The sequence below is a fragment of the Cebus imitator genome, unplaced genomic scaffold, assembly GCF_001604975.1.
Source record: "Cebus imitator isolate Cc_AM_T3 unplaced genomic scaffold, Cebus_imitator-1.0 Scaffold33, whole genome shotgun sequence".
Taxonomy (NCBI): Eukaryota; Metazoa; Chordata; class Mammalia; order Primates; family Cebidae; genus Cebus; species Cebus imitator.
This window is the reverse complement of record NW_016107348.1, coordinates 392,756-403,370: the sequence shown is the minus strand read 5'-3', so window position 1 is coordinate 403,370 and position 10,615 is coordinate 392,756. Positions and strand designations below refer to the sequence as shown.

At 46.6% G+C, this 10,615-nt stretch overlaps 1 protein-coding gene across 1 annotated transcript in view; it reads right to left on the bottom strand.

The window, feature by feature from the left end:
• The window catches only part of SOAT1 (sterol O-acyltransferase 1), a 73,260-nt gene extending 70,719 nt beyond the window's left edge, over positions 1-2,541 (bottom strand). The window contains exon 1 of the mRNA XM_037737046.1: positions 2,309-2,541. The gene's annotated coding sequence lies outside the window, so the exon portion shown is untranslated. The remainder of the gene's footprint in view (positions 1-2,308) is intronic.
• Positions 2,542-10,615: the final 8,074 nt, after the last annotated feature.

The following is a 10,615-nucleotide window of genomic DNA, read 5'->3' as shown; positions in this document are numbered from 1 at the left end:
AAAAAAAAAAAAAAAAAAGTTTCAAAAAAGTTATGCACAGTAAGAGACTAACAACGATAGATTAAAATTTACTTGAACATGGTCTCTGTTGAAATGTCTTATTGTACTGTTTCGGGCCTCAGGTAGCTGAAACTACAGAAAGCAGCTAAGTGGGGATCACTGTATTTCTCATTCAAAAGTTCTTTCCTCTGTCCACCAACTTACTCATTCTTTCATTGGGCCAAAGGCTGGGCCAGACCCTGAGAATTAAGAAATAATATAGGCTGGCCTAGCCTTCATGAAATGCACTAGCAAAGGAAACAATTAATGCACCTACTTCATTACAATTAATGATTAACTTCTGCTAAGGAGCATAAAGAGTCTAAGGGTGCAGATTGAGCCAGGTGTGGTGGCTCACGCCTGTAATCTCAACACTTTGGGAGGCCAAGGCAGAGGGATCACAAAGTCAAGAGACTGAGACCATCCTGGCCAACACTGTGAAACCCTGTCTCAAAAAAAAGAAAGAAAATGATAAAAGAAGCACAGATAAAAGCCAAAAGCAGCAGCCATCCTTTTGCTGGGCGGGGCGGCTCACGCCTGTAATCCCAGCACTTTGGGAGGCTAAGGCAGGCGGATCACGAGGTCAGGAGTTGGAGAGCAGCCTGAGCAACACGGTGAAACCCCACCTCTTCTAAAAATACAAAAATTAGCCGGGCGTGGTGGCGCATGCCTGTAATCCCAGCTACTCAGGAGGCTGAGGCAGGAGAATCGCTTGAACCTGGGAGGGGGAGGTTGCATTGAGCCGGGATCTGAGCCACTGCACTCCAGCCTGGGTGACAGACGGAGACTCCGTGTCAAAACAAACAAAAAAAAACCAGAGTTCAAGGAGGGCTTAATGGGGATGGGGTGGTTTCCAGAGGAAGTGATATGTGGGCTGATAACTGCGGCAGGTGTAAGAGTTGGAGGGAGGGAGAGAATACAGCATTAGAAGTGGAGGAAACTCCTAAAGGCCAGGAGATAGGAAAGAGAATGAAGCCTTCCAGTGACAAAAATAAAGTCAGTGTGGCATGAACCTGGAGAGGAAGAAGGAAAGTGGGCCAAATAAACCAGAGACAGAATGAGTGGGCTCACTCAGTACTCCGATCTTTGTCATAAAAGAGTGTGAAGCCTCAGATGGGTTCTAAGCATGTGATTCACTAAAACACGTGCATTTCTAAACGATAAATCAATGCCACAGAGCTCCTTCCAAAACCTATTCTCACACCCAGACAACCGACACTGTCCAACTTTTAAAAAGCCAAAAATTACTTAAAAAAATAAAAGCCAAAAAAAAAAAAAAAAGGTTTCAAATTGAATTCTACTTCAAGGAAGAGGAAACGAAGTTTTCTGGGAAAAAAATAAATAAACAGGTGGCCGCCACTTAAATATTAAAAAGTGACTAACGGGCCGGGCGCGGTGGCTCACACCTGTAATACCAGCACTTTGGGAGGCTGAGGCGGGTGGATCACTTGAGGTCAGGAGTTCGAGACCATCCCGGTCCAAAACGATGAAACCTTGTCTCTACCAAAAATACAAAAATTAGCTGGGCGTGGTGGCACATGCCTGTAATACCAGTTATTCAGGAGGCTGAGGCAGGAGAATCGCTTGAACCCAGGAGGCGGAGGTTGCAGTGAGCCAAGATGGCACCATTGCACTCCAGCCTGGTAACAGAGCTAGACTCCATCTCAAAAAAAAAAGTGACCAACGAATTTAACCTATACATAAATACAGAGAATAAAGTTTAAATAGTTGTTTCTCACTTACAAATAACCTTACAATATACATATTATTTAAACTACATGGCCATTAGGACTTAGGGAAAACAGAAACTTACATACATCCTAATATTTTAAAATAAAACATTAGCTTGATTAAAGGTTCTGGTGCTCATGCAGATTTTCATGTCTTACTAATGCCATCTTTCCCTTCACACATTTTCCCTAAATCATTGAAAAGCTGACTTCCTGAGTGCATTTTTGGTTTCGTTTTTTAAAGAATAAAACGTCTTCTAATTCCTAACTTTCTTTACTACCGACTTGAGAGATGCCACGCGATTTGGGGAACACCAAACCAGCGTGCAGGGTTTAAAAGGCTGCCCGTGACCCGGGCGCCTGATGGTAACTTTCCCGCCCTCTCCTCCCCAACTCTCTGGCACTCGCCGAGTCTCACCCTCCCCGCAGGACAAGGCCGGGCCAGAGCTGCCGCCGCCACCGCTTCTCCCTTCCCCGCGGGCTGAGGCCGGTGGGACCTAGGCGGGAAGCAAGGAGCGGCACAGGAGCACCACTGTTACCTCAGGCCCGCGCCCAGCAGCGGGGACTTCGGCCAAGAAGGCAGAGCCAGGAAGCGATCACAGAGCAGCCAGCAGGAAGGTCGGCTCCGGGAAGCTCTCCGGCGCCCAGGGCCCGCAACGTCGCCGACCGGGCGGCAGAGAAAGATAAAGCGCTGGACAGCCCGGCCCCTACGCCCCCAGCCTCCCAGCTCCGCTGCGTCACGCGCAGGCCAGCGCCGGCTGAGCATCCTATTGGTGGTCCCGAGGTTGCCAGGCTCCGCCCACCTCCCCGCCCCTTCCCGGGCGCGCGGGTCTCCGGCGACAGTGCTCTCAGCTGGCCCTGGCGGCCTGCCAGGGAAGCTTCTCACCAGCACAACATGACACGGGCGACAACATCTTACTTGACACTTCTACCCTAGCGGTAGAAAGTGCAGCCGAAACGGGACTACGACAACTCCCTACAAGTCTGAAACCGCACCCTGCGTGGCAGCGTGGAGCTCCGGGGCGTTTGGCTCCTAGGCCGACTGGCAGAAGCCGCTTTTGGAGCTGTGTATCATTGCAGTTTGAACTGACCATCCAGGAACATCGTAGAACTACTAGCCAAAAGCAAGAATCTCTGGCTTATCTGCACACCAAGATTCGTGCCTTTATCCGGAGATGCCTAATGCTTTGAAAACCAGTGTCCTTCAGCAATGTTCAAACTAGATAAGGAGACAGAAAACCTGCACCAAATAATAAAACACACCAAATAATGTGACAACTAAGAGCCATTGAGGCTGGACCCTTGAGGCTGGGCACCGTGGCTCACGCCTGTAATCCCAGCACTTTGACAGGCAGGTGGACACCTGAGGTCAGGAGTTCAAGATCAGCCTGACCAACATGGTGAAACCCCACCTCTACTAAATATAAAAAATTAGCCGGGCCTGGTGGCGTACGCCTGTAATCCCAGCTATTCAGCAGGCTGAGGCAGGGGGATTGCTTGAACCCAGAAACCAGAGGTTGCAGTGAGCCAAAATTGTGCCATTGCACTCCAGCCTGGGCAACAAGAGCAAAACTCCTCAAATAAATAAATAAATAAAATAAACGGCCTCTGACTTCATAATCAAAGGAAGAATAATGCAGAGAGATTTGGGACAGAGATTAAATACAACAGTTAATCGCTTGGAATTTGTGAAGGCAGAGCTGTAGGTGAATTTAGGGTAACGGTAGGTGAAAAGGCAATGATGAGAGAAGCAGAGATTGAAGAGTCGAACTCACAGCCTGCAAATATCAGCTAGCCTGGACTGGCTAACCACTTCTTCCCCACTCTTCTCCAGGACAGGAATCCCTGAACAAATGGATAAAGTTTAACTGACTGCTCTCTGTGGTCCTTTAAACAAAGTGGGTTTGTACACGTTCCCTTGACCACCCAGCAGGCTGCACTGTTCACTCCAAAGCAGAACTGGCCTCAGCGTCCAGTTGAGTTTAGTACTGGCTGTCATTGGTAGACCTCCTCTGTTTGGCCTCTTCTCCAACTGTGATTGCCACGTGTGCCTACTAGTTGGTGACAGGGTCTGATAGATCCCAGCTGCTTCCCCTCACCCCTCCCACTAGTTATAGAGCATAGGGACTCATTTCTGTTGGAACTCTGTTGGCCACCTTCTATATACACCAAGATGACTCGCCATTTCACTGTTGGACTCATACATTCAAAAAATGTTGATAGGTCTGGTGTGGTGGCTCACACCTGTAATCCCAGCACTTTGGGAGGCCGAGACGGGCGGATCACGAGGTCAGGAGTTCAAGACCAGACTGGCCAACATGGTGAAATCCCATCTCTACTAAAAAATACAAAAATGAGTTGGGCATGGTGGCTCATGACTGTAATCCCAGCTACTTGGGAGGCTGAGGTAAGAGAATTGCTTGAACTGGGACCAGGGAGGCAGAGGTTGCAGTGAGCCGAGATCGTGCCACTGCACTCCAGCCTGGGCTACAGAGCGAGATTCCATCTCAAAAAAAAAAAATTTGATACTGTTCTTGGTGTTAGGAATACAGTGGTAAATAAAACAGAAGAAGCCCCTGCACTGAAAGGCTTATGTTCTGTAGGATTATGTATGAAAGGAAACAAACAGTCCAGGCATGGTGGCTCACACTGTAATCCCAGCACTTTGGGAGGCCGAGGCAGGTGGATCACCTGAGGTCAGGAGTTCGAGACCAGCCTGACTAACATAGAGAAACCCCATCTCCACTAAAAATACAAAATTAGCCGGGCATGGTGGCATGTGCCTGTAATCGCAGCTGCTGGGGAGGCTGAGGCAGGAGAATGGCTTGAACCTGGGAGGCAGAGGTTCCAGTGAGCCAATATTGCGCCATTGTACTCCAGCCTGGGCAACAAGAGTGAAACTCCATCTCAAAAAATAAAAATGAAAAGGAAACAAACAGTGCCTCATGCCTATAATCCCAGCACTTTGGGAGGCCGAGGCAGGAAGATCACTTTGAGGCCAGGAGTCCAAGACCAGCCTGAGCAGAGTAGTAAGATCCCCTATCTACAGAATTCTTTTTTTTTTTTTTTTTTTTTNTTTTTTTGAGATAGAGTTTCCCTTTGTCACCCAGGCTGGAATGCAATGGTGCGATTTCGGCTCACTGCGACCTCCACCTCCCGGGTTCAAGCCATTCTCCTGCCTCAGCCTCCTGAGTAACTGGGATTACAGGCATGCAGCACCACGCCTGGCTCATTTTGTATTTTCAGTAGAGACAGGGTTTCCGCATGTTGGTCAGGCTGGTCTCAAACTCCCGAACTCAGGGGATCTGCCCACATCGGTCTCCCAAAGTGCTGGGATTACAGGCATGAGCCACTGCACCCAACCCAGAATTAAAAAAAAAAAAAAAATTGCTCGGAATTGTGGCGTGTACCTGTGGTCCCAGCTACTCGGGAGGCTGAGGCAGGAAGATTGCTTGTGATGGGGGCCCCGGGGGTGAGGGCCGGAGGATGCAGTGAGCCAAAAAATCAGCCACTGCACTATAGCCTGATCGACAGAGTGGGACTCTGTCTCAAACAAACAAACAAAAGCTTATGTTTCTAATGGGGAACATAAATAATAAAACAAACAGATGAGACAATCGCAGGCAGTGATAAGTGTTGAGCAGAAAACAAAACAGAATGGTTGGGGAAGGACTTTCTGAGGAGGTGATTTAGGAGCTAAGACCTAAAAGACGAGAAGGAGCCGGCCAGGCCAACCAGTGGGGGGGGAAGAACATTCTAGACAGAGGATAATGGGTGTGAAGGCCCGGATGCTGAACTGTGGCTGATGCTGAAGCATGGCTGTTTGAGGCTTGAGAACGTTAAGTAGGGGTTTGAAGTTGAGTTTGGAGCATTAAGCAGGAACCTAATTACGTTGTTTGGATTTTTTTGTTAAGTACAAAGGCAAGATAATGAAGGATTTGGGTTTTTGTTGTTGTTGTTTTGAGATGCGGTCTCACTGTGTCACCCAGGCTGGATTGCAGTGGCACAATCAGGGCTCACTGCAGCCTCTACCTCCCCAGGCTCGCTAAGCCATCCTCCCACCTCAGCCACTCCAGTAGCTGGGACTACAGGCAAGCGCCACCACACTCCACTAATTTTTGTATTTTTGATGGGGTTTCTTGGCTGGGTACTGTGACTCACACCTGTAATCCCAGCACTTTGGGAGGCTAAGGCAGGTGGATCACAAGCTCAGGGGTTCAAGACCAGCCTGGCCAATATGGTAAAAACCCATCTCTACTAAAAATACAAAAAAATTAAGCCAGGTATGATGGCACCTCCCTGTAATCCCAGCTACTCAGGAGGCTGAGGTAGAAGAATTGCTTGAACCTGGGAGGTGGAGGTTGCAGTGAGCAGAGATCTTGCCATTGCACCCCAGCCTAGGCAACAGAGCGAGACTCTGCCTCAAAAAAAAAAAAAAAAAAAAAAAGAGATGGGGTTTCACTGTGTTGCCCAGGCTGGTCTTGAACTCCTGGGCTTAAGTGATCCTCCTGCCTCAGCCTCCCAAAGTGCTGGGATTACAGGCATGAGCCACTGTGCCTAGGCAATGGTTTGTTTTTTTTAAAACAACATATATTTTTTTCTTTTTCTTTCAGTAATGGCTATAAGCAATATTTTTTTCTTTTATTACAATTCAAGATTATAAATCAACCTATTTTATAAAGAATGACTTGGAAGGGAGCAGAAATGGAAGAAAAAGCAGCTAAAGAACAATACAAAGTTATTGGGCGAGTTCACAGGGTAGATGGTGGTACCCAGACTAGGTTGGTTGCCATGGAAATGGAAATGAAAAGATTTCAGGATATTTTCCTGAGGTGCAGGTGTGAAGAAAGGTAGTAAACAAGGTGACTCCCATGTTGTTTCCTTAAGCAATTGGGAGGATAGTGATACTATTTAGTGCAAGGGCAAAGATGATGTGTGATTGGAGGGACTCCAAAGCCTCTGCTCAGACTCCAAGCCTCCCCCACCGCTGCACTGGAAATCTCACATTACTCAATCCTTGGAAATCAAGGTTTGGTTAAATGCAAGTGTTGACTTCATCTTATTAAAAGAAAAAAAAAAACAGGTGTACAGAACTTGTATGGTTGCTAGTGCTATTAGTGCTATAAAGATGAATTAGACTGCCTATTAGAGACACAAATAAGTATAAGCTATTTCAAAACAATGAGATAAGTGTTACAATGAAAGGATGTTAAAGGCCAGGCGTGGTGGTTCACGCCTGTAATCCCAGCACTTTGGGAGGCCAAGGCGGGCAGATCACCTGAGGTCAAGAGTTTGAGACCAGCCTGGCCAACATGGTGAAACTGTGTCTCTACTAAAAATACAAAAAATTAGCTGGGTATGGTGGCTGGCGCCTGTAATCCCAGCTACTTGGGAGGCTGAGGCAGGAGAATCGCTTGAACCTGGGAGGCGGAGGTTGCAGTGAGCAGAGATGGTGCCACTGCACTCCAGCCTGGGCGACAAAGCGAGACTCTGTCTCTGAAAAAAAAAAGTGTCTACCTAGCAGGGTCATTGTGAGGATTAAATGGGTTAATGTCTTCAAAGCTTCAAATATAGACACTGGTATATAGAAGTGCTCAACCAATATTAATAGTTACTATTATTTTATTTTTATTCTTATTTTTGGAGACAGATTTCTTGCTGTGTCACACAGGCTGAAGTGCAATGGCATGATTCTAGCCCACTGCAGCCTCAAACTTCTGGACAAAAATTATCCTCCTGCCATAGCCTCGTGAGTAGCTATGTTGAAGTTGTGAGCCACCAGGCCTGGCTAACAGCTATTACTCTTGTTTATGTTATTACCTTCTGAATACAGTGGGAGCAGGTTAATGATTATCACAGGTGGCAATTGGAGGAGCAGGAAGGGAGACTGGAGGAAGACTAACAACACCCAGTTTTCTGAACAAGCAGGAGGAGTTTTGTCATCAGGGTAGAGAGGAGGAACATTCCAAACAAAGGAAAGAAAAGAAAAAAAACACAAGATCAAAGGGCCACAGGCAATAAGGAGTCAGAACCATCCAGGAGACATGAATATTGTTAAAGGGACCAGAGGTAAAGCTGGAGGCAGGACTTTAAAAGTTTGCAGACCATAGTAAGACATTCTGAGCCATACTTTTTTTTTTTTTTTTGATGGGGGAGGGGTATGGAGAGTGTCTCCCTCTGTCACCCAGGCAAGAGTGCAAATCTTGACTCACTGCAACCTCTGCCTCCCAGGCTCAAGCAATCCTCCCACCTCAGCCTCTTGGGTAGCTGGGATGACAAGCACCCACCACCATGCCTGGATAATTTTTTTTTTTTTGGAGAGACAGGGTCTCACTATATTGCCCAGACTGATGCGTATTCTTACAGACAGAGGGGAGCCAGCGAGGGATGTTAAGTGGATGGGAGTTATGATTTAGGAGGCAAGTGGAGGTGGGGAGATCAAGCAGAAGGGTGATGTGGTAATACAGGTGAGAGACAATAAAGGCCTAAACTAAGACAGTAGCAAATGAGAAAGAAAGAAAGGGACGTGTTTGAAAGATAGTTAAAGTGACAACTGACTGAATTAGTGTTTGAATGGTGGCGGAGGGTATTAAAGACGTATCCGCGATTTATGACTTAGCAGTTCGGGTGGTTAATTAGTGCTCATCACCGAGATAAGAAAATATATCCTGGAGAAGGAGCCAGAATAAGCTTTACTTGGGTTAATATTTAAACTGCGTTAGTCCACCTTCTATCAAGACCTGAAGGAACTGAACAGAAGCAATGAACTTCCGTTCTGTTTTCACAATAAAGTAGCTTTCACGTGTTTTCTGTTTATATCAACAATGCATACTATTGGCAGAAAATAAAATCAAATACGAAAAATACAAAGATAAAAGCCATCTCATATTCCATCCGGAGATGGAGAAGGAAAATAGCAATGGCCAGGGTCTGGGACTGACTGATCCCTACTGCAGGAAGGCACTGGGTTCTACAGGAAAGCCAAAAAGGGAAACTGAACAGGAATCAAACCAGGTTTTGAAAACACAAACAAAACATCTCAGTTCTTCAGAGGACCACAACTCCCTTAGTGATACCAAATAAGCAATAAATCTTTTCTTTTTTTCTTTTTTCTTTTTTTTTTTTTTAAGACAGAGTTTCGCTCTTGTCCAGTCTGGAGTGCAATGGCGCGATCTTGGCTCACAGCAACCTCTGCCTCTCAGGTTCAGGTAATTCTCTGGCCTCAGCCTCCTGAGTAGCTGGGATTACGGGCATGCAGCACCACACCTAGCTAATTTTTTGGGTTTTTAGTGGAGATGGTTTCACCATGTTGGCCAGGCTGGTCTCGAACTCCTGACCTCAGGTGATCCACCCGCCTCAGTCTCCCAAAGTGCTGGGATTACAGGCGTGAGCCACTAGCCTGGCCGATCCAGTCATCTTTCAAGCTATATCATCACTTGTTTTTCTGCAAACAGAAGTCTTTACATACAAGGGAGAGAGCAATCTATGCTGGTTAAGAAAATCCATCTTGGCGGGGCACGGTGGCTAATGCCTATAATCCCAGCACTTTGGAGGCCCAGGTGGGCAGATCACTAGGTAAGGAGTTCAAGACCAGCCTGACCAACATGGTGAAACCCCGTCTCTACTAAAAATACAAAATTAACCAGGCATGGTGGTGGGCACTTGTAATCCTAGCTACTCAGGAAGCTGAGGCAGGAGAATTGCTTAACCTGGGAGGCGGAGGTTGCAGTGAGCTGACATTGAACCACTCAAAGCTGGGGGACAGCTTTGAGATTCTCTCAAAGAAAAAAGAAAAAATAAGAAAAATCCATCTTGCCTCCCTGGATTTTCTCTAGATCTAAATAGCAAAGTACATTTTAGGCACCACCAGAGATGTAATGATAGTTCAAACACGTACACGTATGAGGAAACAGCATCAAGTTTCTCAAGCACCACTGCTGAATGGATGCTACCATCTGACCGTCCCATGTAAGAATGAAGTAGCTGCCACACAGCTGTGCTTGCCAGTGACCCAGTTCACCCTTGCTGACATTACTACCAGAATTTATTCCTCATGATTCTTTCTCCAAAAGGAAGAGGCAAATTTTCCTTATTAGCCTAATATGTATTTTTTTAATTCCATATTGAAGACAGATTTATTCCTTATTAGATAAATAACACAAGTTTGGCCAGATGTGATGGCTCACACCTGTAATCCCAGCACTTTCGGAGGCTACGTTGGGTGGATCACTCGAGGCCAGGAGTTTGAGACCAGCCTGGCCAACATGCCAAAATCCTATCTATACTAAAAATGCAAAAATTAGCTGGGCGTGGTGGCGAACGCCTGTATTCCCAGCTATTTGGCAGGCTAAAGCAGAAGAATCACTTGAACACAGGAGACAGAGATTGCAGTGAGCCAACACCATGCCACTGCACTTTAGCCTGGGCAACAGAGTGAGACTCTGTCTCAGAAAACAAACAGCCGGGCACAGTGGCTCACACCTGTAATCCCAGCACTTTAGGACGCCAAGGCGGGCAGATCACGAGGTTGAGAGATCGAGACCATCCTGGCCAACATGGTGAAACCCCATCTCTACTAAAAATACAAAAATTAGCTGGTCATGGTGGCATGCACCTGTAGTCCCAGCTACTCGGGGGGCTGAGGCAGGAGAATTGCTTGAACCCTGGAGGTGAAGGTTGCAGTGAGCTGAGATCTCGCCACTGCACTCCAGCCTGTGAGACTCTGTCTCAAACAAACAAACAAACAAAACGACAAGCTTCTTGAAAACTTCAAACATTGCATTTTTTTCACTGAGGATTTTGCATTTGTGAATTTTTCTTAATATACTCTTTTTTTTTTTTTTTTT